Source organism: Aphelocoma coerulescens, chromosome 2 (assembly GCF_041296385.1).
Source record: "Aphelocoma coerulescens isolate FSJ_1873_10779 chromosome 2, UR_Acoe_1.0, whole genome shotgun sequence".
Classification (NCBI taxonomy): domain Eukaryota; kingdom Metazoa; phylum Chordata; class Aves; order Passeriformes; family Corvidae; genus Aphelocoma; species Aphelocoma coerulescens.
The window spans coordinates 105,771,834-105,796,232 of record NC_091015.1 but is presented as its reverse complement, the minus strand read 5'-3'; the positions used below and the strand labels follow the sequence as shown (position 1 = coordinate 105,796,232).

Genomic DNA, 24,399 nt, shown 5'->3' with positions numbered 1-24,399 from the left:
CTCTCCAGCCCCACTTCAGCATGGAAGAGCTAGCTGAGCTCCAATCACATTGATCCCTGTCCAGAAACCATATTCACCTATGCTGCCCTTAGTTTTCTGCTTGTCTTTTAAGCTGAAGAATACATAGATACAGCACTTCATTAAAAAAACCCAAACAAACCAAACCCAACAAACACAACACAAAAAACCTGATTGTGTAAATGTTATTTGAAAAAATCTATATATTATATTTTTCCCGCTGCCATATCTTTTCTCTGATTTCCTTCAACACTCCATTCATTCATTTACATACTACATGTAAGTCGGTATGGTACCAGCTGGTACAGATATGGATTAATGTTTTAAACTGTCCATTTGTAGTGGGTGCAGCTTTCTTGAAAAACAGCTCTGTTTAATTGCATTTGGACAGTGGACATTAAGACAGTACTCTCCGGTATCCGGTTCAGGCTCAAGTATGATGTGAGTGGGGGCACTCTTCCTCAAAAATCCTCTTTAGTAAATTGAACTGCTTCTAGGGCTTTTTTTTATACATACTGTTGGGCAATTCAGTTCTTTACACTGAATGTGTGACTAAAGGCACAGCAGAGTACTCTGGTACCTGAGACTGGGATCTGTTCCAAATGGCAGGAGGTGGAAGATGGCTTGCCCTGACCTGGAAGAGTTTAAAGTACAAGGCAGATGTGGGGGTTTTAGAGTTTAAAAAAATGTATACGTGGATGGACTTCATAAGAAAATCTTAATTTTGAAATAAGGTTAGAGGAGACCCAATAGGTCATAATAACAGTTTCTAAGTTTACCTTCCTGTTTGTCATAAGACCACACACAAAGATGAATGACAGGCAGCGGCCTCATGCTGACAGTTCGATAAACCAAGGCTTTGTGTGTCTTATCACGTTTAATTAAGGCCTGAAAAACTTGTGGCCAACAACACTTGTTGTGGCTGTGTTCATTTGTAATTAGCATGTCAATCCCTTCCACTTAGCTGGCTGCCAGTCTGAAAGTCCATAGCAGGCCACCATCCAAAACACGGACTTGTGGGTGGTGTTGGCTGCTAAGTCTTTTATGTCCCTGCTTGAAAGGAGAGGTGCCCTCTATGGTGTTCTTCATAAATATCCCTGACTCTCCCTGCCTCTGTTATTGTGTCTTGCTCATGTAGGATTTGATTGTTCATTTCTGAAGGCAATTTTAAAACATCTGGAAGCAATTACTTTGCTTTCAGGACTTTTTTTACACTCACCCTTTTTTTTGCACTTCAATCAACTTCATTCGGCCACTGGGGACTCCAAAGAGCCCTTTTCTGAGCACATCCCAGCACGTGTGAAATAAAACATCATACTTTGCTTACTGCCACAGGGTAGGTTTTGTTTCAGCTTAATCCTTAACTGATGTTCTGAGGCCTAATCCTGCTTCCCCTGTGTGCTCCTGTGCAGGGAATATTGTCCGGAGCAGGCTGCAAAAGCCTGGTGGATGTCTGTGCACTCATCCAACAAGACCCATGTGCCCAGAACCAAAAAGGACTGTGTTCATTCATGTTTTCTCAATACCTCCTTCCAAATAGGTGGCCCCAAGGACTTCCACAGTGACCTCCTCCCCAGGTCTTCTGAGAATTTCCCCATTACAGCCCACTGTCCCAGCACAGTATCTCCCATTGATGCAGGGATCTTTTCAGTTGCATCTGTGCAGATTCACCCATAACTTCTCTCCTGGTCTCCTGGAGCTGGTGCTAGTAAAAAAGCTGAGGGAAAAAATGCCACCGGCCACTTGTGACCTCTGAGCTTTTTGACTAGGGTTCCTGAGCACAATCACAGGGTAGCCAGTGAAAGGTCCCATACTTCTTTTCCTGCCTGTAGGCACCATCAGGAGTTCCAGATGGAAGTGAAGGACATGCCACCACTCCCCGTGAGAGGCAGTTTCCAAAGGTGCTGCATGCTTTGTGTTGTATGCCAATACAAGAGTGCTTGTGGCCCTCTTCACAGGACTCTTCATCCTTGGCTGCTTGATTCTTCAAAAATCCTCTTGTGTGAGCCCAGCCTGGCCAATGTGCCCTGTTTGCAAAACCTCTGGTCCTGTGTGACTCCTTGTGCACCAGGGCACAGAAAGGCAACAGCACATTGCACTGGAGCCCCAGATGTAGGGAGCATTCTTGACACCTGTATGTGTTTTCAGTAACTATTCTCATTCTTATTGTTCTCTTATGTTTTGATGTTTATTTTAACTCTTATTTAACACATCCAATAGCAATTATTAAATCTTGTAAGAAACATACACAAATTTGCTGTATTACGGGAACATTTCATTTGTTCCCATTGAAGAGATTAGTCTGGAGAAAGGGAAGAATATTTCTGTATACAAGATTGCAAACACTTCTAACTTTCAACCATATAAATAACAAAAAAAGAGTAATGTATGATACACAACTCATTCTCTGAAAAAACTGCATCTGTTTGAAAAAATAACTGATTCTGCATAGTTTGGGATTCTTACTTAGTTCTTCGAATCATCTAATTCAATGGGGCTTTTTACATCTTACTACTAATTTTTGAAAGTTTTAAAATATGCTCATTCTGACCCATGGAAAAGGCATCTCAAAGCATCACATTGTTACATATAAGTGTATGTGTACACACACACATACACAGTAAGTCCATCTATTATAACACATATATACATATATTTCAATATACTTCCAGAAGCAAAACCGCCAGGAAAATCTTCTTGTCTTCTTGACAGCTCTTCATCTTTGACAGATGTTTCTAATAAAGCAAATGCAAAGGGTTAAACAATAGTTCTGTTGAAGTCAGTGTGGCTTCTGCCATTCATTCCTTGTAGGGCCAGTACTGCACTCCAGTCTCTGCCCAGACCGAATTAACAGAAATGTTAACACCACAAGCTTTCCACGTGGGTTTAGATTCAGTGTGAATATCAAATCGTCTGTGACACACCCCCCCCCCACGAGTGCTGCTAACAGCTTGAAAGGATCATCTCTAATGTTATAAGAAAAAGAGGAAATATTTGAATAATGTAATTTGCTGTTGCTTATGCATTTGTCATATTTTCTGCTATTGCAATATAAAGAATAAGAAGATACACTTTTGTATTCGCATATTATGTCAATTGAACACTTTTATACAACACATTAAATATGTTTCTCTAGCTTTATCTCCAGGAGACAGAGCAAATATCCCCAGATTGAGGGTAACATAGGGCACTTGGCAAAGTGTCTGAATTCAGAAATAATTTGGAGAAGCGCTGCTGCAGAATGTAATTCTCTTACTGCCTGCTTTTTGCTCCTTTCCCTCCATGGGGAAAGAAATGGGGGGGTATTAGAAATGTTTCTGTTACCCATTTCTGAAATAGTTCTGTGTTAAAGCTAAAGGGAGACAGGAGATGTTTCTCTCCTCATTACCTTCAGAGTGACCTCGGCATTGGTTTTGCCTGTGGAATGCAGGGGTACATCTGCTCCACATCAAAGTTCATTCCACATTTTTCTGTCCTCTGTCATTCCATATTTGCAGTACATTCCCCTCTCTTTCCTTAATTTTCTTTTGCTTTTCCCCATTCTTGGCAGACTTCAAGGACACTGGAAAATTCACCATAGCATGTGTTACAAAAACAAAGAAGAATAAGCCTTTGTTATTTGAGGATCATCAGAACCATTTCTGATGAATTCTCAGCACTCTTGCATGTGGCCTGCTTTTCTAATGCTGTTATTGATATAATTTCCAATATAAACTTTTTCCATCCACTGTTTATTTTATTAGGTTTTGGTGAGCTCTGCTGCGCATGGGTTGCAGTTTGGATTGCAAAGGTAACTTTAACCCTGCAACAGCAAACTTTGCTCTGTAAAACATGAGTTTTTCTTTTATTTATGGTGCAGAGGTGCTAAAATCAACACACAAAAAAAAGAAAGTATGACAAACCTCAATAAAGGTTGACTCCTCAGCATAGCACACAAGCACACATTTGCTAAAATGAGATGCTGCTGTGCTCTCTGCTAGCATATATGCTCCTCATATGTTCCAAGAAGTGTAGAGGCAGATCTCTGCAGTATTTTCCCCACAAGGATGGAGCCAGAAGATTACTTGACTCTGGCCTAACTAACCTATGAACAAGTAATGGTCAGAGTAAATTTAAAATGCCAGACTATTTTGTTGTCTGGTCTGCAACTTTTAACCATCTGCACTGCACAGGGGATACGGAGCTTCTTGGGTTTCCTTTTTAGCAAGTTTTCCGATTTCCTGTAGGACAAAGTCTGGAGCTCATCTTCTAAAGGACCAAATGATTCATGTTCTAAAGAACAACATTGGAACTACACAGGTTTTAGTCCCACTCACCACCACAACATTTTGTACTCTCAGGCCCCTGTGCCACAAGTTAGTGCATGCAATGTGCAAACTTCAGCCTCCTGCTATTAAAACCCCCACTCTGCTGCAATATATCCATTTCAGATGCACTGAAATCAAAGGTATTTTCAAGGTGCCACATTGGGCATAATAGAACCAGCCCACATAACTTGCAGGGCTGCCTGGGGGTGGCTACCATGAGCAGCATGGATAGCACCTTCTCTGTGCCACTTGGCCTGGCCACACAAGTGCTTCATGTCCTGCCATAGATTCTGTTGTGGCTGCAGAGATGCATCTGAAGATACTGAAAACTGCTCCACCAGTGATGACAAGAAGCATTATTCCTTCTTACTGCACAGTGAAATACATAACATCCTCGAGCATCAATTTTGCTGAGCTAGAAGTGAATTTGGCTTCTATGATGGGCATATGGGTAATCAGAAAAGTTTTAGGCATCCTCCCTATCCCTTCTACCCCAGACTACTCCTGCTGAAGGCTGGGTTGGTTTATCCCATGTGTACATGTGAGCCTCTCAGTACCCGAACACAGCACTAATGGTCACAGCAGGCCAATAATTAGGTCTGCTTGTAAAATGCTTTGAGAGAATAAGATCTTTTCCTTCTCTTCACACAAATCATCTTACTCATCCATAACTAATTCCCAAATTACTTCACTATTTGTCCCCAGCTACCTAAGCCTCTGTACAGAATCTGCATGCATAATTTGCATGGATTTGAGACAGGAGAGGAAGATACAATTTTAGTTTTACTCAAACTCTTGGATTTGACTTTGGTATAGGAAGCTCAAAACCAAAGGCCCGGAAGGGTCGGCTGGGTCCTACTTCATTTGCACATCTTTTATCCTCTTCGGGCCTTTTAACAGATATCTCTCTTAGAGAACAAACTTGAGTCCTTTTTCTTTCCCTTGTGTTGCATTTTTTGTCCAGGAAGGCCACTCACTGGTGTAACACTGGATCAGAGATCAGTTTTCAACAGCTTCACCAGTGTGACGAGGACCATTGCAGTGCTGAGATCACTATAAAGCAGGCATGGAAGAGAGTCTGTGGCTCTTCCCAAATTCATTGGTGTGCTTTTTTTTGTAGTTCCCATCTGCATTACATTTAGTGCCTCATTTTCCAGTCGCTTTTGTTTCTGAAAACAGAAACAATTTGTGCCATCACATTGCATTTCTTGTCTATAGTTAGACAAAGGGTAAATGGAGAGAATCCATTGTGAGCATTCACTGAGTCTTGTCTGAGCTCCTCACTTCTCTGCCTTTGAATTCCAGGGAAAAAAACCCTGCTATTCTCTTTTGACTGTGAAGAAACATTTCAGTTTCAATCTTGCCTTTTAGGTTGTTCTGCTCTCCAGCCCACTGCTGGTTTCACAGAACACAAATAGTTGGAATATGCCATCTATGGGCCTGAGGAAGGCTTGCAAGCTTTAATAATGGGTTACAGAGCTATTTAAAGAGGGAGGCAAGCTGTATATTCCATTAAAGAAGTAATGGCAATGTTTGGAGGCAGCGCCCATCCCTCATCTTAAACCACTCCAATTCTAAATATAAACCTGCCTGGCCACACAAGTGCTTCCTGTTAGGAAGCAAATGTTGTTTGTGTCTGATTCAATACCACTTTACAGTGGTGATAGAAAGGAGAAACAGAGGGAACAAAACTCTCCTGATGTTGTTTTGGTGTTTGGTTGGGTTTTTTTAAAGTAAAATATAATTGTGTTATTTATGTGGATTAATGTCCTACTTCACACAGCTCCTACCCAAGTCCCAGCTGCTGAGCTGGCCTAAGGTTGTCTAAGACTAGAGCTGGACTTTCTGTTACTCCTATCAAAGTCATATTTGGGGATAAATAAGGCTTATTTGGCTGGCAGCACCTTTGTAAGTGAAACATCATTTCAGCCAATAAAAGGCCACAAGGTGAAAACTTCAGATAGATCTAACTGACTGAGCAAAGGAAGCTTGTCCTGAAAGTGCACAGCATGACAAATCGTGAGAAATCTCCATGTAACCAAACCTCAGCAGCAGCAGTGAGAGGTACTTAGGAAGGGAATAGACTAATGTTCTTATTCACAAGGCTGGAATCACTGCTTTTCACACTGGAGCTGCTCAAGTGTCAGTAGAGCCAAAATTCAGCCCTGGTCTGTGGCGTGCTCCTCAGTGACACACTGGAGGAGGAGAGAGGATTCAAGGTACACAAAGTAGTCATTGTTCCATGTAATTTGTGGTAATTGCTCATGTGCATGCTCTAGCCCAAAGTTGATTGAATTACCCCTCAATGAGAGACAGTTAGCTGATCAACTCAAATCACCTGAAATTTATCTTGACCTTAGAGCATGCACAGGGACACTCATCATGAGCAAGCACAACCTGTGGCCGGGGTTAACTTCCCCTCACCACCCAGTGGTGCAAATTCTGCTCTGTGTTACACGTGCCTGTAGAACCAGACATATCAGGGACTGAGATGAGTGAAAAGAGGTTCATGTCCCAGTTTAAGTCATGGCCACCAGGAACTAACCCAGTGAGACAACAACAGTATCAGCCAGCACTTTCAAATCTGGAGTCTTTGGTGCAGACCCTGAGACCTGTATTTAGCATCTTTTGACAAATTAAGGGACATTGTCTGTCTAGCACCTCTCAAAAGAAAGCAACTTTGGTTTTTAAATATTCTAGGCATTTAAGTCAGAGGACAGCTGTTATTCAGAGCTTGCCTATTAACTGCATGTCAAGTCAAGTCTTTACTGGAATGAACCTGTTGCTTTGTGCTAAGAGTTTGCATTAAACCTGTGTAAACCTGCTTGTTCATTGATGGCCAGAAAGGTTGTGTCCAGAGCAAAATCAAACATAAAAGTCCCCAAATTGTCATGGGGATAGTGCTCAGAATCTATTTCCTGAAAAATATTACAAGGGCATACAGTAGAAAAGGCAACCTAGTCAAGAGACAGCCACTAGCAGGCACTTTACAGTGGACACTAAGAACAAGCAAAGAAAGAGGCCTCTGGCCAGAGACACTGAAGCTGCTCATGCCACAGGCAGAAGCAACCTCTGAATTAAATCTGCTGCCACCTTCTTGAGTAAGGCTGACTTTCACTGATGTGTTGGTGTGGTTCACTAGATGCTCCCTCAGAGTAGAAGTGATGCAAAGCCCAGATATTCTCCTCAGCCAGCCTCCAAGTGATTCTTGGTTATGCCTCCCAGTGATGTTATCTTGAGGTTAGTGGCCTTGAGAAATAGTGACCAAGTCAATTACACTCATTAAAGAGAATGGCAAGGCTGAAAGCAGAAGGTTTTAAGGGTGTGTGAGCGGTTTCTATAAACAGTGAGCTAATCTAGAAGGGGCAGCTGCTCTGCACTCTCATTTAATTGTTTCTGAGTAAACATGTTCTTCAGCAAAGTGTGATATCAATTCTCTCGCTTGCTGCAGACACCACTGCAATTAGGTTCCTCTCATACATCTCCAGCTTATCCATGAACTGCTACTTTGACCTGCTACTCCTTCTTCATATCCTCAGACACTGACAGCATCTAAATCATGCCAATTTTCTGCACAGCTTCTTGCTCAGTTCATACACATATCTAAATATTCATCTTTCTCTAATCTCCTAAAGTTCTCCTCCAGGCTTCTTTGCATCCCTACCACGGCTCCCACTTCTCGACAGCATCAAATATATCCATTTTCAAAGCTCTTCATAAGTGAACTAAGGATCTGGTCTCCCTTTCTGGATATAGACAGGACTCTTGAAGACCTTCAGTGATGGCCAGAGAGGACTGTGGGTGTCCACTTCTTGTAAGTCAAAAACATAAAACAATAAAATGATAGTTGCTAGCTGTACTCAAATGAGTGCCAGTAGTCTTCCTTATCACATAGCTCCACAAGGAGCTCCAGGAATTACTGGGGGGGAGACTCCTCTGAGGAGCACAACTGCATGTCTTCCCTCCTTGTCTTTCTCTGAGTGTAACTCATAAAAGAAAGTGAATGCCAGGAGGATGTGAGGATCTGTCACAGCAGTTTCTAGTGCTCTGTTTGGCTTGAAACACGTCACTGCTGGTGTCATGGCATTATGAGATTTGTGCTCTGGTGAAGCACCAACATGTGCTCATGCAGAAGTCCACAGTTAAGTGGGAAAACAGATTCCAGAGGCATCAGCCGCAGTTTCCCGTTTGTTATTCACAGTTTGTTAGATGGGACAGGTAGTTCACTGCGGAGTTCTGCTTTTCAAATCCGTACAGTTGCTGAAAGTGATGGTTACATTATTATGCCAGGTGCAGAGGGATGAGTAGGAGTACTTAGCTTTTCATCCACAAATAAACATTTTTCCAAAACTTTTTTGAAGTAGCCATCCCAGCATTTAGCTTTCCTTGTGCTTAATTCCGTTGTTTGTCCTGTGGGTTTGTTTAAAAACAGGAGAGAAAAAGGAGAGGAAGTTCATAATGTAGTAACTACTGTAACTTTTTCAAGGACAAAAAGGAGATCTGAGCATGTGTGTGTGCTTTTTGGTGGGACACAGGAAGGCAAAAGAATAGATTAGTCTAGACTAGACTAGAAGCTCAGTTTGGAGACATAGTGGCTCACCTTTATCCACTATAAATGCTTTCTTCCAGATACATGCCCTAAGTCTGATATGTGTAAACCACATGCTGTGAACCGCTGGGCCTAACAGTCCAAAATATCTAAGAAACCACAGAATACATCTCATTATGGCCTGGTGGCTGTTGTGCAAAGCTTTAAATTCATGTTTTGTTCTTACCTTAGTGTTTGCTGGCTTCGGATGGGGAGCAGAATGTTAGTATTTCCTTCACTTGGCAGGAGATGGCTGCACACCCCACACCATCCAGCGCTTGCAGGTTTTGTTGCTCGATTTGTTGGCTGGCTCTCTTCTTCCACTGCATTGGCACAAACACCAGTGAAATCCAGCGTTTCCAGCTGGCTGAGTGAATGAAGCCTCTAAAAGAGCTTACTAAAAGAGCAGCCCTTGGAAGGGTGAAGCAATTAACAGCTTCACGAGGGTGATAAAAGAAATAATGGTGATGGGGACAAAGAGGTTTCCCAAGGTCACAGCAGGGTCGGGGCAATGCCAGTGGCAAAGCCTATGGCTCTCCCTTCCAGAACTTGGCTTCAGTCACCTCTGCCCCGGCTCAGCAGTGCTCCCACTGGCCAGAGCACAGGGTACATGATGCTCTGTGTAACACGGCCACCTTGGTTCAGAAACAAGAACTTTGGGGTTTAATTCTGCTTTCTTTGACTGGCCCAGATTCATGCAGCAGTTCCGGCACATCAATACTGTAAATAAAAGGGAGACATGAAACTGAGGGGGTTTTAGGCTGCTACCACAAATGGTTATTTATTTTCCTTTGCTTTGTGGTCTCACTGGCATGCTGCCTGTCTCATTTTACAGTTAAGAAATGTGGACCTCCATCACATGGTACTTGTCACTTAACTCCAGACAAGCTCTGACATCTCCTTTTGTTATTTATAGATGAATAAAACAGAAGAAACAGCTGATGTATATGGAGAAATTACACATGTGATTTCAAAAGAAATCTTCATCTGGTCTTTATGGGGAAGGTTTTGCTGCTTCAGGAATCCTTGGACATCTTCCATTTGAGTCTCAGTGATACCAGGTGCACCCAGTGCCTCCCTGCTTCCCTGTGCTGAGCTCTCTATCGGCTCAGTAAGTTTTACCAGTGCCAGAAATTCAGAAATGGTAATTTATGCTTACTCATGGGAACAAGCATTGCCTGCAACAAGAGCTCCTGCTCCCATGTAAGGGACTTTCCACTTTGCAAGGTGATCAGTCCTGCCCATCCTTCCTTCCTACACTATAGTACCTGATTTGGTGTTGCCCCAGAAATCCTGGTTTAAAAGCTTGCACTGTGCTGGAGGATGGACCACTCTGAGCCCTTCAACATACCACTGTAAGCCAAAGAAAAAGGATTAAGGCTTGTGCTCCAGGTGTGCAATAACTCTACTCATGAGAGGCTGAAAGTCCAAACAAAGTCAAGGCATGTGCTTCCATACATTACATACATTGCATAGTGAAGCACCAATCTTCACTCTCATGTAACAAAGTGCAGCAAGTGTTTCATGGACATAACCTGGGAGCAGTGAAAATGGGGATAGAAAGTACTGGAGCAGGCAAAACAGGGTAATGTCAGTCTCAGGGAACAAGTTCTAAGAAAGTGGGACTAGAATAACACTAGGTTGTTCTTTAAATTGCTATTTACCAGATAGGATGTATGTCTATTTGAAATTAACAGCAGCATTAGTCAAAAAAATCTATTTAAATCTGCTGGAGACAACAGGAAGGACAGTTGGCCACTGAAATATCTCCAGATCACAATTCATGTCTGAATAGGAAGGTAGATTTGGGATTTTAAAGGATGGTCCATACCAAAACAGGGAAGTCCAAATGCCATGTTAAATGCTTGTTAAATAGAATTTTCTTTCCTTCCTGTTCCCACTTGTGCAAAAAATTGGTAGGTGGAAAAAATAGTGTATGGCTCTTTTCTCCCTTGGATACCTCTGCTGCTGGCTGGAGACAGCACAGCACTCTTCAGATGGCAAAAGCAGGAGAAATTCCTTTCATAACATCTGCCTACGTGAGGGTCCTGGAATTTGCATCTTCCCTGAGCCTGCTTTAGCTCACCTCCCTGCCTTCTTGACATTCCCCTCTTGCCCAGCAGATAAGAGCACATTTTCAGAACCAGTTTTGCAATTACCCATCTTCTCAGTTTTCTTTCCTGACCTTTAAAGGGGATGCACCGAATAAATGCCTTTGTACAAGCGCCAGACTTTCTGCAGGGTGGCTGTTTCAAAGGAGTAAATATGATCTTTTCATAAATACCATGTCAGGCCCACGTAACTCACAACTTATTTATTACAGTCCTAATGCACACCGTGGAAGCCGGGGCTAGTGTTGCACAAGAACATCCATCTAAAGCATTTCAGAACTGCAGAGCAAGGTAGACAGCTGAATTCTTGTGCAAGCTGCTTGGCTGTTGTTGAATCTAGCTTTTACCTGAGTTTCATGAAGCGTTTAAAGCTGCTCAGAGTTTAGAAGAAAATGATAAAAATATTGCAGCCTGTGAATTGTTTGTTATGCATGTGGTCTTGGCATTCAAAATCCAAACTAGTGACCTAGGTATAAGGACAGAAAACTCTTCTGTGACATTGAGTGTATCAGTTTGTCCCCTCTGACGAAGCCTCCTTCAAAGCCTTTTGGTGTCTACACATCCCCACAGGGCTCACCTGAACTGGACAGAAAGCAGCTTTAATGAAAAGCTTTCCCACACTTTGCTGGCTGTCATGGTATTCTCGGGAGGGAAAAATGGCACCTGTCTTTGGCATGTATCAGTTCCACACTTGTGTCCCCAAACCTGGGCAGCAGGAAGACAAGAGGAAGTCCTTGTTTTGCTGAGAAGCTCAGCATGGACCTGGGGTGCCTTTACCCAGATGGCAATCAAAAAGCAAAATTTATTGGGAAGCATGGCAGGGCCACAAGTGTCACTGCTTTGATTTAACCCCTTCATTTCCCAAACACGGCAGCATATGGGAGGATTTCACCCAGTATGGAAGAGCCATGGGTTCAGAGCATCACACCCTGTGGCTGGCTTTCCTGCCACACATGTGTAGCATAAATAGCTAAATCTTCCTTCACTTCTCTGTCTTCCCCTGGTGCACACATGCTTGGCAGACTGTGAACCTTGAGGAGGCGGTGGGTCCCTGTGCTTCAATGCAGTGTAGACAATGTGTTTTTGTGCCTGTGCTCGCAGTTTCTGCTGTGGAAACTTCGTGTGTAGCTCTAACAGATCAGGGACAAATATTTTATACTTAGCAAAAGCAGAGAAACCAGCCGAGGGGTTTTTTTAGTCCCAAGTATGCCTTGGCATTTTTACACGGCTGTATGCTTCTTGAAAATGTGGTTTTAAGACCTTTGGTGGAAGCAATTTATCCTTAAAGATGCAAAAATTTTCAAGGCCCGTTCTGTCTGCTGTCATCCTGCACAAAATCAATAGCATTTGATACTTGCTGAGACAAAGGCTGCCATACCAATAGTAAATGAACGAGATAAAAACAGTTAATGAGCAAACTGCACTTGCTTTGCTCTGTGCTTTATGGTAAGTCACAGACATAGTCATAGACAGATCTTAACCTAAAAAGCTCCGATGTAGCATACACTGCTGCTGAGGTGAAAACACTGGCATACTCCTTATCTCACACAGTCTGTTTTTGTTTATCAAGACACAAGTAGGTATCAGCACTGGATGCTTAGCTTTCACCTCCAAATCTGGCTTTCAGAACTAGTGGCCAGATTGCTTCCATTTTTGGGGGGTTTGAATTAAACATCAATTTTTTTCTGGTGGTGAAAGTGCTGTAAAAGCAGCAACTCCTCCAAGAGGTTTTGAGAGTCAGCTTGCTTGAGAGCAAGTATAATGAAATTGTGAGTAACTGTGCTTTTTTACTGTAATTTTCAGATGGGAAGAATAAATCAGAACCACGAAAGGGATGTTAGCAGAGCCAAAGTCATTTAGAGTTTAGGTTTCATTAAGCCATTGGCAAGATAAAGTCTTTTGTGGCTCTATATCAACCTTCTTACAAATAATCCAGAAAGCTCTACTATCTGCTGAGCCCAGGGGTAATTTCATTAGTACTCACCACATCTTATTTGAATTACACATACAGTTGGGTGTTTAAATTACAGGAAGACTTTGTGTTTAAGAGTTTCCGCATCATGCCGAGGCTTGGGAAAAAAAGTCAGGTTTGACACATAATAGGGATTGATGTGCTACTTCAAATGCTGGTTATTACTGGAAAGGAAGGAACTTCCACAGGAAGAGCAAAGGAAATTATACAGGAATCAATAAAGGATGCTAAAAATAGTGCTTGACTTATCTTCCATGTGAGTCAAAATACCCTACTAAAGGGATACACACGCTATGACTTGGCTGGTATACCCAAACTGCTCTTACTGGTGTACAGGCTGTCAGGATTTCCTCATAAGTCAATGGAGAGAGGTAAGAGTCTCTAGAGCATGGTTCATCCCACTTACCTAAGGAATTGCCAGCAAAAAGAGAGTGCTGTAGAACCTGCCATTTTCCTAATTGCCATCAGCTTCACATGCTTAAAGTCAAGCATGTGCTTAATTAATTTCCTGGGGGGAGCTCAGGGAGCTGAGCACCTGGAAGGAATGAACAGCTAGCTTGGAGGAAAACGAAGAAATTTGCAAATATTCTGGATGAACCTGATGAACAAAACTGGGAAATGAGGAGAGCTTGCCTGCAAGGATGACTAAGTTGCAAGCTTGGAAGCGTAATAGGTTCCAGGAGAGAGACTATGATTAGTCAGGTAATTTACAGGTAATATGCTTTCATCGTTTTCTACTTAGCATTAATTTTCTACAACACCAGGCAGGGGCTTGCTCAGAGGGGAGGAGGGAAGTAGCGGTGGAGCAAGGGGCTGGGGTGGCATTGTCCTGGGGGCTGCCATGCCATGCAGGGAGCAGAGCTCTGGTCCCTGAATCCCCCCATGCCTTGTCTGGCTATGCTTTTGCTTAGACAGAAGCTCTCTGGCAGCATCCACAAGCATCCTCTTTCCATCCACCGGGCCCTTCCGACAGCATCAGCACAGGGCGGTCATGCTCGGAAAGGGGAACCACCAGCCACAGCCATTTGTCTACACACACCGGAAAAGACTTGGTATTTTGGGATTTGAAGCAGAAGCTTCAGCTCAGGAGTTCACAGGGATTTTAGCTGTGCAAAGCAGAAGCAAAACTGAGCAATGTGAGTTGGGAGATGGTGTTGTTAACCAAGGTACTAACAAACAGTGGAGAATGCAACAAGGAAAATGACGGGTGCACGGAGAATTCCCACGGGGAGAGAGGATATCACTTGTCTTAATTCACATTTGGGATTAACCTTTTTATGCTGTAGTGGCTGTTACATCTGACTAGGCAGCTGGTCAGATCTGTTAATTAGATCTATTTTAAGCCCACTTTAGATGAGTGTTCTTTAAGAACAACAGATTATATGAAGGACAAATACACTAGTACCCAAGGTCCTTCTGCAAAATGTGAGAAAAGATGGTTTGGGCAAAATTAAGGAGGAGATTTTTGTTTCTTAGATGCTATTAAAGCCTATTACACAAATTCCTCAGGGCTCTTTACACTCCTTAGTGGGGAGTCTGTGACTAGATTGAGAGCAATACAGGGCCCTAAATTTAAAGATTATGGCCTGTAATATGTCACAGAAAGTTTTTAACATCGCCCCTGTTAATCAGCACCAGACAAACATGTGCAAGGAATAATACCCTCCCTACATGCCTCCCACCTCCAACCTCCCCATCCTGCAAACAAAAAACTACAAGAGCCAGCAGATCTGTTCTGGCTTGTTTTAGTTCACTTTGAGCTTATTAAAATGCTGTGTTTGCAGTTTACATTTCTTGGCACACTGTTATTTCAACGACATTTTAACAAGAACTGCATAAGCAACAGGCAGATCAAGAGAGTAGCTTGTTTCATTCTGTGTTTTGGAGGGATCCTATGTAGTCTTATAATCACCAATTACATTATCTGTGCTACTTACTTGCTTTTGATTTACTTACTTCAGAGGATGAACACAAACTCATCTGTTTCTCTCTGTTCTCTACTCGTTTCCACTTTCAGTTTCTTGAGTACCAGTATGACAAATAGAACAACAACCAAATTAATCTACCAAAAGCAAGTGTTTACAACCCTAAAGGATTGTCTGTGTGGAGGTTTAAATTAAATAGGAAAAAAAACCCCTTTATTAAAAACAGTGTTTATAATGTGTGTCTTCACTCCCTTCTCCTCTACAAATCCAGACCTTGGTATCCAAAGTCCCTGGCACGGAGCGAGTACTGCTTCCATGGCTGGCTGCTCCCCAGCTGATAGGTGCTCTCTTACTGGTGTGAGGTTTGGACAGGGCAGCAGCAAAGACTGCCTGCAGCCCTTCATGGGTTGGTATAATCCAGAGCATTGCTGCAGGCCTTTTTTTTGGCTTGGTAAACACCCTTTTAAAAATCATTGCTGGTTCCCAAATAGGTTGTTCAGGAGCACTCAAATCAAGCTGTTACCTTCTCTGTGCAAGCTGTATCTGTGTCTGTACAAGTAAATTCACTGTGCCCTGCTCCACTCCCTGGCACCAAGGGCCCCATGACCACATGTTTAAGCTCTGCTACCCACCAAAGAGTGTGCCTATACTCAAGCTGCCTTTTGGGAACAGTTTCTGGGTCTGGAGATCTTTGGAAGATGCTCTTTCGCAGGAGCTATGCTAACAATTTAACAATACTTTGCAATTGTTCAACAATTGGAACAAAATTGTTTAACAACAGAGCAAGCAAGTTCTGCCTCCTGGGAATAGTCCCATGCATTGTTAGTGGTTGTGTGCTTGGAGTAGTAAATTAACGTTTGCATGTGACTCCTCTTCCTGCTGCTCAGCAAAGCTTGATTTGGTCCCACCCCAAGTTCCAGCCTTGTACTCCTTCATCCCAGAACTGAATGTCCATAGCCAGGCAGCACAAACGTGATGCCATCCACAAACTGCCTGAACTTCACCCCCTTGTTGTGTCTCTCAAACGATCAGCCCATCCCTTGGGAATCTAATTTGATGTCCTTAAAAAATGTGAGTCTTTTTAATTATGTCCTGAGCTCATGTAATTCTCAGGCAATCCATACAACTTTTTCCTAAATTCTGGAACCAAAATTCAACTGACTTCAGTAGTACAGAGCTAGTATCACAGCTCTGTGGATGCTCTGCTTCCCTGGATACGCCGGTGCCTTCAGATGGTGAGGAGTTGGGCTTCAGCTGAAAACTTTTAAGATAAATTCATCTTCTGTGAGCTGCACAAGGCAGCTTTAGCTCTACCTCCTGAAACCAAGCCAAGATGACAAGGCAAAATGTTCCTTTCCCATAGTCCAACAATGATAACATTTTTCATATCAGGTTCTTTTAAGGAAAAAATATACTATGCCTGAGTATATGGGAAATAAGTTCATCTGACTATTTCATCTCCATAATTTCTTCCCTTTCTTGTCAGCTTCATTTTTTCCATAGGCTCTGAGAAATGAGCAATGCTTCCCTCTTTGTCCCTGAAAATAAACAACTATTCCGTGTGAGCGTTACCATCAGGAAGCAAAGCTGAATCTGCTATTCCCCTACACACTGATTATTGATTGTTTGGTCTCTTGGCTGTAATGGTGCTTTCTCTGTCCTGTCAAGGGTGATATCAATGGTGACACCTCTGACAAAGGTCAGTGAAAATCTGAATGCTGTTATATATATACAACCCAGAATAATTCTGGATCAGGCTTCACTGTCTACCAAGACCTCTCTCATCCTCACTGGGAGCCCTGAATGCCTTTCCTGTTCTCCACTGGGAAATACAAGCTAGTCATCTTCTAAAGGTTAAGGAAGCTGGAGTGACAGTCAATCACTCTGCAGCGGACCTACTGTAGCTTAGCATAAAAGTGCCAAAATGAGTCAACACTTTAACCACAGGGGAGCTTTGCCTTCCTCTTAGAAAGAGAATTGAGAATGGTTTACACCAGATTACCCAAATAGGCAGGGAAATGGGGAAAATAGTCAGAAATTATTAGGGTTTGGTGAAACGAACACAAGGCATTTGGACAGAAAGTGGTCCATGGCCTGAAGGAAAGAAAGTCCTGTATCAGGAAATGACAAGATGATGTGCAAATGCAGATGAAGAAGGGATGGTAAATTTGTGGCAGTATGTTCTTAAAAGTTGGAGGAAAATCTCATCATGATGCGGGGTCTGGTATCAAAGGCTCATTCTGAAACCTGAGGAGGTGAATACAAGTCCAATCTGATGTCCTGACACTGAAAAGGCAGAAGAAAACATTTCCCACAGCTTTCTTTTCTAGGAGAAGGAAGTCTTACTGATATCACAAAGCCACTGGGTTATCCCCAGCTGGGGAAACAGGAGGTGAATCAAAATTTCCCAGGCTTCCATATGGAGAAGAACAATGGTGGGGAATGCCAAGGTAAAAGCAAGGAGCTGCTCCATTCTGTGTCAGGCTGTGCCCAGCCATGGCAGTCATTTCAGTGCCATCAGCAACCTCACAACAAAGTGATGCTGGGCAGTAGAGGAGGCAAAATGTGGGGTATCTGGAAGGCAAAGTTGCCTAAAGCCACCTATTTCCACTGGCAACAGGTTTGAGGTCCCTTATTCAGAGATAGGATGATCTAGTTGAATCCAGAAGGCAGTGTTCTAAGGAGCTTCAGACAAATTCCTACAGGAAGAAATAAGCAAACAAGAAGGACTCCTGGCCTGTTTTTGATGTTCTTTCACTCATACAGGTTCATTAGCAGACAAAATTGTCTTACAGGCAGCACAGGCTCTTCTTCCTCACACTGCTTTTCCAGCTTCTCTGACAGGAGATAATGACTTGTCAACTGTCTGAGGCTCATTAGCAGCATAATTTCACATTTTAACTTTCCTGCTGCTATGTTTGAGGCCCAAATCCTGGCTTCCCTGTCCCTGTGAACTAACTCTTCCTGTTATAGAGAAAACCCTTGGCAGTGTATTAAAGGGAAAAGATACCTTTGGAAATTTTCTTTTTCCCTGGATCACTCTTCAGTCATTCACTCTGAAGATTATTTAAACTGGGAGACCTGCTTATGCAATCTGGTGGCTGGGTTAAAAACTCACAGGTTCCAAGGTACTGCTTATCTTCTCAGGAGTACTCAAATTGCACACGACGAGCTCAGTGACACAGGGTTCACCATTATTTTTTTATGTTTATGTCTGTCACCTACTCCTTTACTTAGTCTATTTCCAGAACACCTAACTGGTAGCACATTTTTCAAAAAACAATTTTAAATAGCAAACCTAGACATTTCCCATGAGAATCCCCAGGAAGAAATATTTAGGTTTTATCTGTATTAATTCTTAGCTGGCACTTCCTCCCAAGAATTATTGTTCCACTAGGAAATGGTTTTGAGGCAACTACACAACGTAACTTAAAACATGGTGCCATTACTCCAATCTCATCCTTTTCATGAATAGAGAAGACCAGCAGCCAGCCAAGCACTCTTTGTACTTGTCTTGCTTATGGCTTTTTTATAGACTGTAACCTTCCTAAAGAAACACAATCCACCAAACCTAGCTGGAAGGGACTAATGCTCCTAGCAGCTGCTTGTAGTAGAAAATGAACAGTACAAATTGACGCCTGACATAGCCCTGCTGCTGGGGTGTTAATGAACTTCCAGCCCAGAGAACCCTGTCTCAGACATGTTTTCCATTTACCTCAAATGATAGATGGTGCATTTCCCCAGTTGTTGCACTGTAAGTAGAACAACCACCTTATGTGTAATGCCACTCAGCCTGTAGCCTCAGAAAAATGTTAGGATTGGATACAAAAGGAAGAAATAAATAAAAAATAAACGAAGGATTGGGACCAGCATACAGTACTGCTCCTCATGATGTGTTGTTCTGGCTTCTAGCAGCTGGCAGACAGAGGTTTTTAGAGCCAAAGAACATATCTGCAGCTCTGTGTTTATTAGCCCTGATAGCATGTCTTCCATAAGTCTAAGTGCTTTAGAACTAATTTAATCTTTCAACCTTCACAGCATCCTACAGCATCCCACTGTTTAATGAAGTGCCATGGGGGAAAAATACTTTCTCTCTGTGCTTTAAACTTCCATCTGAAGCTTCCTGATTTTTGTCTTATGAGCAAGTGCCAATAATTACTCCTTATTCACCTTCCTGTCCCCAGCACAGGAAGGACATCAACCTCTTGAAGTGAGTCCAGGGCCACCAAGATGACTGGAGAGATAGAGCACCTCTCCTACAAGGAAAGGCTGAGAGAATTTGTTTTGTTCAGCCTGGAAAAGAGAAGGCCTAGGGGTGACCTAATTGCGTCCTTCCAGTAACCTGAAGGGAGCCCACAAGAAAGATGGAGAGGGACTATTTACAAGAGCATGCAGTAACAGCACAGAGAGTAGGTTTAGATTAGATATTAGGAAAAAATTCTTTACTGTGAGGGCAGTGAGACACTGGAACAGGTTGCCCAGAGAAGCTGTGGATGTCCCATTCCTGGAAGTGTTCCAAGACCAGGTTGGATGGCGCTCTGAGCAACCTGTTCTAGTGAAGGATGTCCCTGCCCATGGCAGGAGGCTGGAATTTGATGATCTTTAAGGTCTCTTCCAACCCAAAGCATTCTGTGATTCATTCACTTAATGATATTATAACCTCTCCAGTTTTTCCTCTCAGTCCTCTTTTTTCCCAGACTGTGGAACTTCAGGTTCATCTTCTGTATTAGAGAGGCTGTATCACACCTCAGGCCAGATTTTTTGGCCCTTTATGCACTTTTCAAATTCTGCCATGCCACTTTTGAGAGATGGGGCTGGGACCAGACCCCAGATAATTCAGACCAATATTCACTGTGGGTTTATATAATGACATTGCTGAAGCTTTGCCCTTCCCCTCCTAATGAACCCAAGAGTCCATTTGTGTTTTCCGCTAACACTGAATCAATGTCCCAGGAAACTGCTGATTTTAGAAACCAGTTACCAAATCTCTGCACAGTTACTACCCAAACAGCCTCACGTAGTCCTTACTACTTCACATGCTTCAAACTATTTTTCATTTTAAAAAAAAGCTGCTGTACTGCTTTTCAGGTGCAGGCTTGCCAGCAGGAACTCATAATAGAGGCTACCTGCCACACACAGCCAAGGCACCTGGAGTGGGGTGCCAAGTGTCCAGGCCAGCTCAGCGGGCAAGATGAGCAGCCTGCCTCAGGTTCAGGTTGCCTGGCATTTCCTGGCATGAGATCCCGCCTTTGCTTCCTTATGGCCCTGCCAAAAGTGAGCAAGCTGAAATCTTCCCCAGGTGCCTACCTCAGGCTAGTTTAGTCTTGTTGGAAGTTGATTTCAGTTTGGGATTTTTGTGGTTTGGAGGGGGTTGTTTGGGATTATTTTGTATTGTTTCTCCCAGGCAAAACAGCTCCACCATTGCCAAGGAAGAAGCTAGGGAAGGTACCTCTTACCCATATTTAAAAGAATCAAATTGTGGGATCTTTCATTTGGAAATTACTAACACTAGCAGTACTTGAGAGAAATATTGTATTCATCCCGATGACATTTATGCAGCGTTTTGCTGAGTACACTGAGTAGGAGATTGATGGCATTGCCACTGACATGTAACTAATTTTTCCCAAACATGTGAGGAGTCCTAGTTTGAACAACTTTCAGAGATCTGAGTGGTTACATTTTCAGAAAACCTTTCCTGGTTAGCCACTCACAGATCCTGCAGGTCATGCTAGGCCAGGGCACCCTAGTGGGGTAAAAGCCCCATCAGTCCTGTGATCAGCAAGGACCCCAGGCTTGGTGGGAAACAGCTCCAGGCTGCAACAGAAGAAACAAACATCCAGCTAAGGAGGAGGATCAGTGAAGCAAAGCAGGCAGGGAACTTCAAAAAAGCAGTAGGGGAAGAGCAGGAGAACCAAGATTTACCTTGATGGTAAGGAGTGACTTGCTCTGGAGAGGAAGGAGAAAAATGAGGGAAGTTGTTATTTACAGGATCCTGTTTTATCTCTGTCCTCCAGCCTAGATCCAGACCATCGAGCTTCCAGCCCTTACCTAGCGTTGGTACATTCACCTCCCTCCTGTCCATGTGTGTCACTACCTCAAGCAGCACAGGTACCAACAGACTGGATCCCTGCTCTGCAGACAGGCTTTTTTTCTAACAAGTTTCAAGTTTGAAACATGGAGCAGGCTAAAAGCAAGTATCATCACTTCCCCCTGAAAATCAGCTGGGGCCCATCAACATTTCGCTGACTCCTCCCAAACACCCACCCTCCAGGGACTGCTTTCTCCTGGCACTCGGGGGAATAATGTCAGATCCCAGCCAGCTGCACGGCGCCAGTGCAAAGGGAACAAAAGCCAAGGCAGTTGTGGGAAAAAGGCCATTGTTCCAAAAAATTTAAATGATGTCACTCTGCTTCCTAACAATGACAGTAAAGCATGCTTTCCAATAGCGAGTGCCTCTCTCTGCAGTTGCCTGCAGTGCGGGTACAAGGCACGGAACAAATTAATCTGCTTTGCAGAGGCTTCATGATTATCATAAACCACCATTTTTCAGCATAGTCTCCCTTTCCCCCTGGACACAGAGCTGAGCAGCACCGTGGTGTGGGCCTGGATCCCTTGAAGGGAGCTCACCCAAGATGAGGATGTGTGGGCAGCAGCGATGGCGTGAGCGTACCTGTCCTCAGAGGCAGGAGAGCTGCTCGTGCTCCTCGTTACTGTACTCCCACTTAACAAGTCATCGCCATTTGCATTGTGACATCTGCTAGAAATCTTAATCATGGGTTGTGGCCCCGGTGGAGTAGTCCTGAACAGATGTAAGAGTCATGTTTCTAATGATCTTAACACCTTTCCTGCAGGGTGGCATCAACATAAGTTAATTAAGCCTCGTGCTAAGCCTGTGATGCAGAGTTACAGCTATTTCTCTTCATTCTGATTTACAAAAGAAGATGAGGGACCAGCTTATACCTGCTGCTCAGTCCTAAACCCCAAACCCTCTGCTGGCCTCTCCACTTTAGCCACAAGGTGCTCTCCCACCTGCCAGGTCATCAAGTTTTGACCTGTTGCTGATAAAATTAACAGACTACATCCAGTGTCCCTGCAAAATCATAACAAAGTTTTATTACAAAGATGAAAATCATGAAAAATATCAATGTTTGTTATTCTCCCTACATCACTGCCCTGGAAGTGCCTTCCCCCTTTCAAAAACCTGGGAGCTCACACTCATACCCATATGAATCATTAGGCAGGTGAGGGATGACTCTCAATTGTCCATGGGTTGTTTCTCTCTGCCACTGCCCAGCATGTGGCCCTCATGACACCTGCACCTACAGATGAATCCAAAGAGTGAAAGCCAGACATATCTCCATTGCATGCTACAGTCCACTCACGCCGAGCTGCCTGCATTGGGGTAAAACCCAGCCAGCATGAAAATCTGTGCCATGGGTGACAGCTGTAATACTTATGTTTTGTGGGAAATATCTTGGGAGATCAGGATGCTGGCACCCTCAGGTGATGCATCCCAGAGTTGTGTGCATAGGAGGACTACAGGAAAGAGGTGGCTCTGCTGAACCAGATGTGCTCAGGTGGACTTTGGGCAGGAAGGGATGGAATAAAGCTTGATAGATATCCTGCCTGCCCTCTGAATCTTTACAGAAAAGGAGAAAACACTTCAGCCACTCTCTTGACATCTCCCTTCAGCCCTCTTGCTACTCTCCATGAGCTGAGTACAAGTATTTCCAGGCTCCTCTAGCCTGGAAACAAGGGAGGCTGGGATGAACTGGGCTTGGTGGGCATCACTCTTTGCCCACAGGCAAAGCATGTGTACCAGCAAGGCTGACTCCCCAGACTAACAACAATCCCTTTCCACAGGCAAGCATTGAAATTGCATTTATTTCTCAGATCAGATTCTCTAAGGAAAAACACAAGCAGAGCTGTCAAGAGAACCTCAGTCAGATGGAGTAACTGACTGAGGTGACTGACTGGAGTGACTTTAAAGTAACTCAAAGCAGACACTTAGAAATGGAGATATGCAGAATTAAACAACTAAAAACTCTAACCTGGAGTTTCCATAAGTTCTTCATTGCACTTGCTGAGCAAAACTTGCTGATGTTCATGGTGATGGCAAAAATCCCAGACAACAGTCCTCAGTTAGAGGAACCTCATAAATTAAATCCTCTCTCTTTTATTTCATAATCTTTTTATTGCAGAATCACTCTAGTAAACTAGCCTAAAACTAGAGTGCTGCAATCAGGCACCCTTCATTCAAAACTTTTCGAGTTGTCAAGGGAAAAAATAAAGAAGTCTATTTTAACCCAATTTTAATCCATCAGTTCTGAGATTAATGTTTTGTTTTGTTTTTTTTTTTTTTTTTTTTTTTTTTTATTCATTTATTGTGGATTTGGAAGAATTGGCAAAACTGATCACAGGGAAGGCTTGATTTATGAGTGAGTGCTCTAGTGCTCTACTACTCTGCAGTGCCCTTAGCAGTCAAAACAGTATTTAAGAAAATACATCTTGGCAAATGTGCAAATTATTATGAAGCCTTTCCTACTGGTGTCTTGTATTTTGAAGAAAACATTATCATTGAAAACTGAGGCCCCTTTGTTGAGCTGCTTATGCTGGTGAGCTACAGGCAGAACTGTACTTAGTGGGAATGCTGTTGAACAGATGGGATCCCTGTTTTGCACATGATTCTGGAATGCAATAAAATTGTTTGGTTCTGGGAAACAGTTTTTTCCTCCCATGACACTGTCAAAATGACCAAAAGGTCTGATTCTGAAATCCATACTCCCATGAGTAATTCTCATTCATGCTCAGGAAGATGCAAGTTATGAAGGGAAAAAAACTACAGGAACATCACCTCTACTTAGAAATATTCTCATTTCCTGATCTTAAGAGGGCAGAAAAGTGAACTTGCTTTGGGAGTAAACAGATATGAAGAACCCACATACACTGCTAGCAGCAGAAGCACGGGAAGGAAAATATGTAAATGCATCACAACCAAAAACCTGTGCTTACTTCAGCAATCTGGCCTGGAGAAGAGGTGTCAGGAATCTGAGAGATTTCTCTTTTCAGCACCTTTGGCCAGCAATCCCGAACACTTCCCATCCCTTCTCACCTCACAAAATCATGCTCTTCAGTAGCAGAGGTTGGGGAAGTCAATTGGCTAAAACACAAAGGGCCAGATTCTTGGCTGGAATAAATCATCGTGGCCCCCCAAAAAAGCCACACTGAGGCTCTGTTGCTTTACACCCACTGAACATCTGGCCCTCAGCCTGTGGGAAGAGAATATAATGTGCCTCATGCTTCATGCATTTCTAAACAGCTGCTCTGAAGGACTTCTTCAAGCCTCACACGAGGCTGTTTGCCTTCACTGAAAGCTCTGGAAAGGATTGATTATGCACAAATGACTTAAATTTCAGTGTTTGCAGGGCACAAAGGCATGCTGAAGGGCATCTCCAATGTAGTAAGCTGCTTCTTGGCA

General features: G+C 43.2%; 2 long non-coding RNA genes across 2 annotated transcripts; both read right to left on the bottom strand.

Moving 5' to 3' along the window:
- Positions 1-2,276: 2,276 nt before the first annotated feature.
- On the bottom strand, positions 2,277-13,371 carry LOC138105849 (uncharacterized). The gene is made up of 3 exons (XR_011148731.1): positions 13,323-13,371; positions 3,407-3,580; positions 2,277-2,753 (listed from the first exon to the last, which is right to left on the bottom strand). It is a non-coding gene; the product is annotated as an uncharacterized lncRNA (long non-coding RNA).
- Positions 13,372-20,436: 7,065 nt separating this feature from the next.
- On the bottom strand, positions 20,437-23,003 carry LOC138105847 (uncharacterized). The gene is made up of 3 exons (XR_011148730.1): positions 20,970-23,003; positions 20,844-20,867; positions 20,437-20,735 (listed from the first exon to the last, which is right to left on the bottom strand). It is a non-coding gene; the product is annotated as an uncharacterized lncRNA (long non-coding RNA).
- Between the last annotated feature and the right edge of the window lie 1,396 nt (positions 23,004-24,399).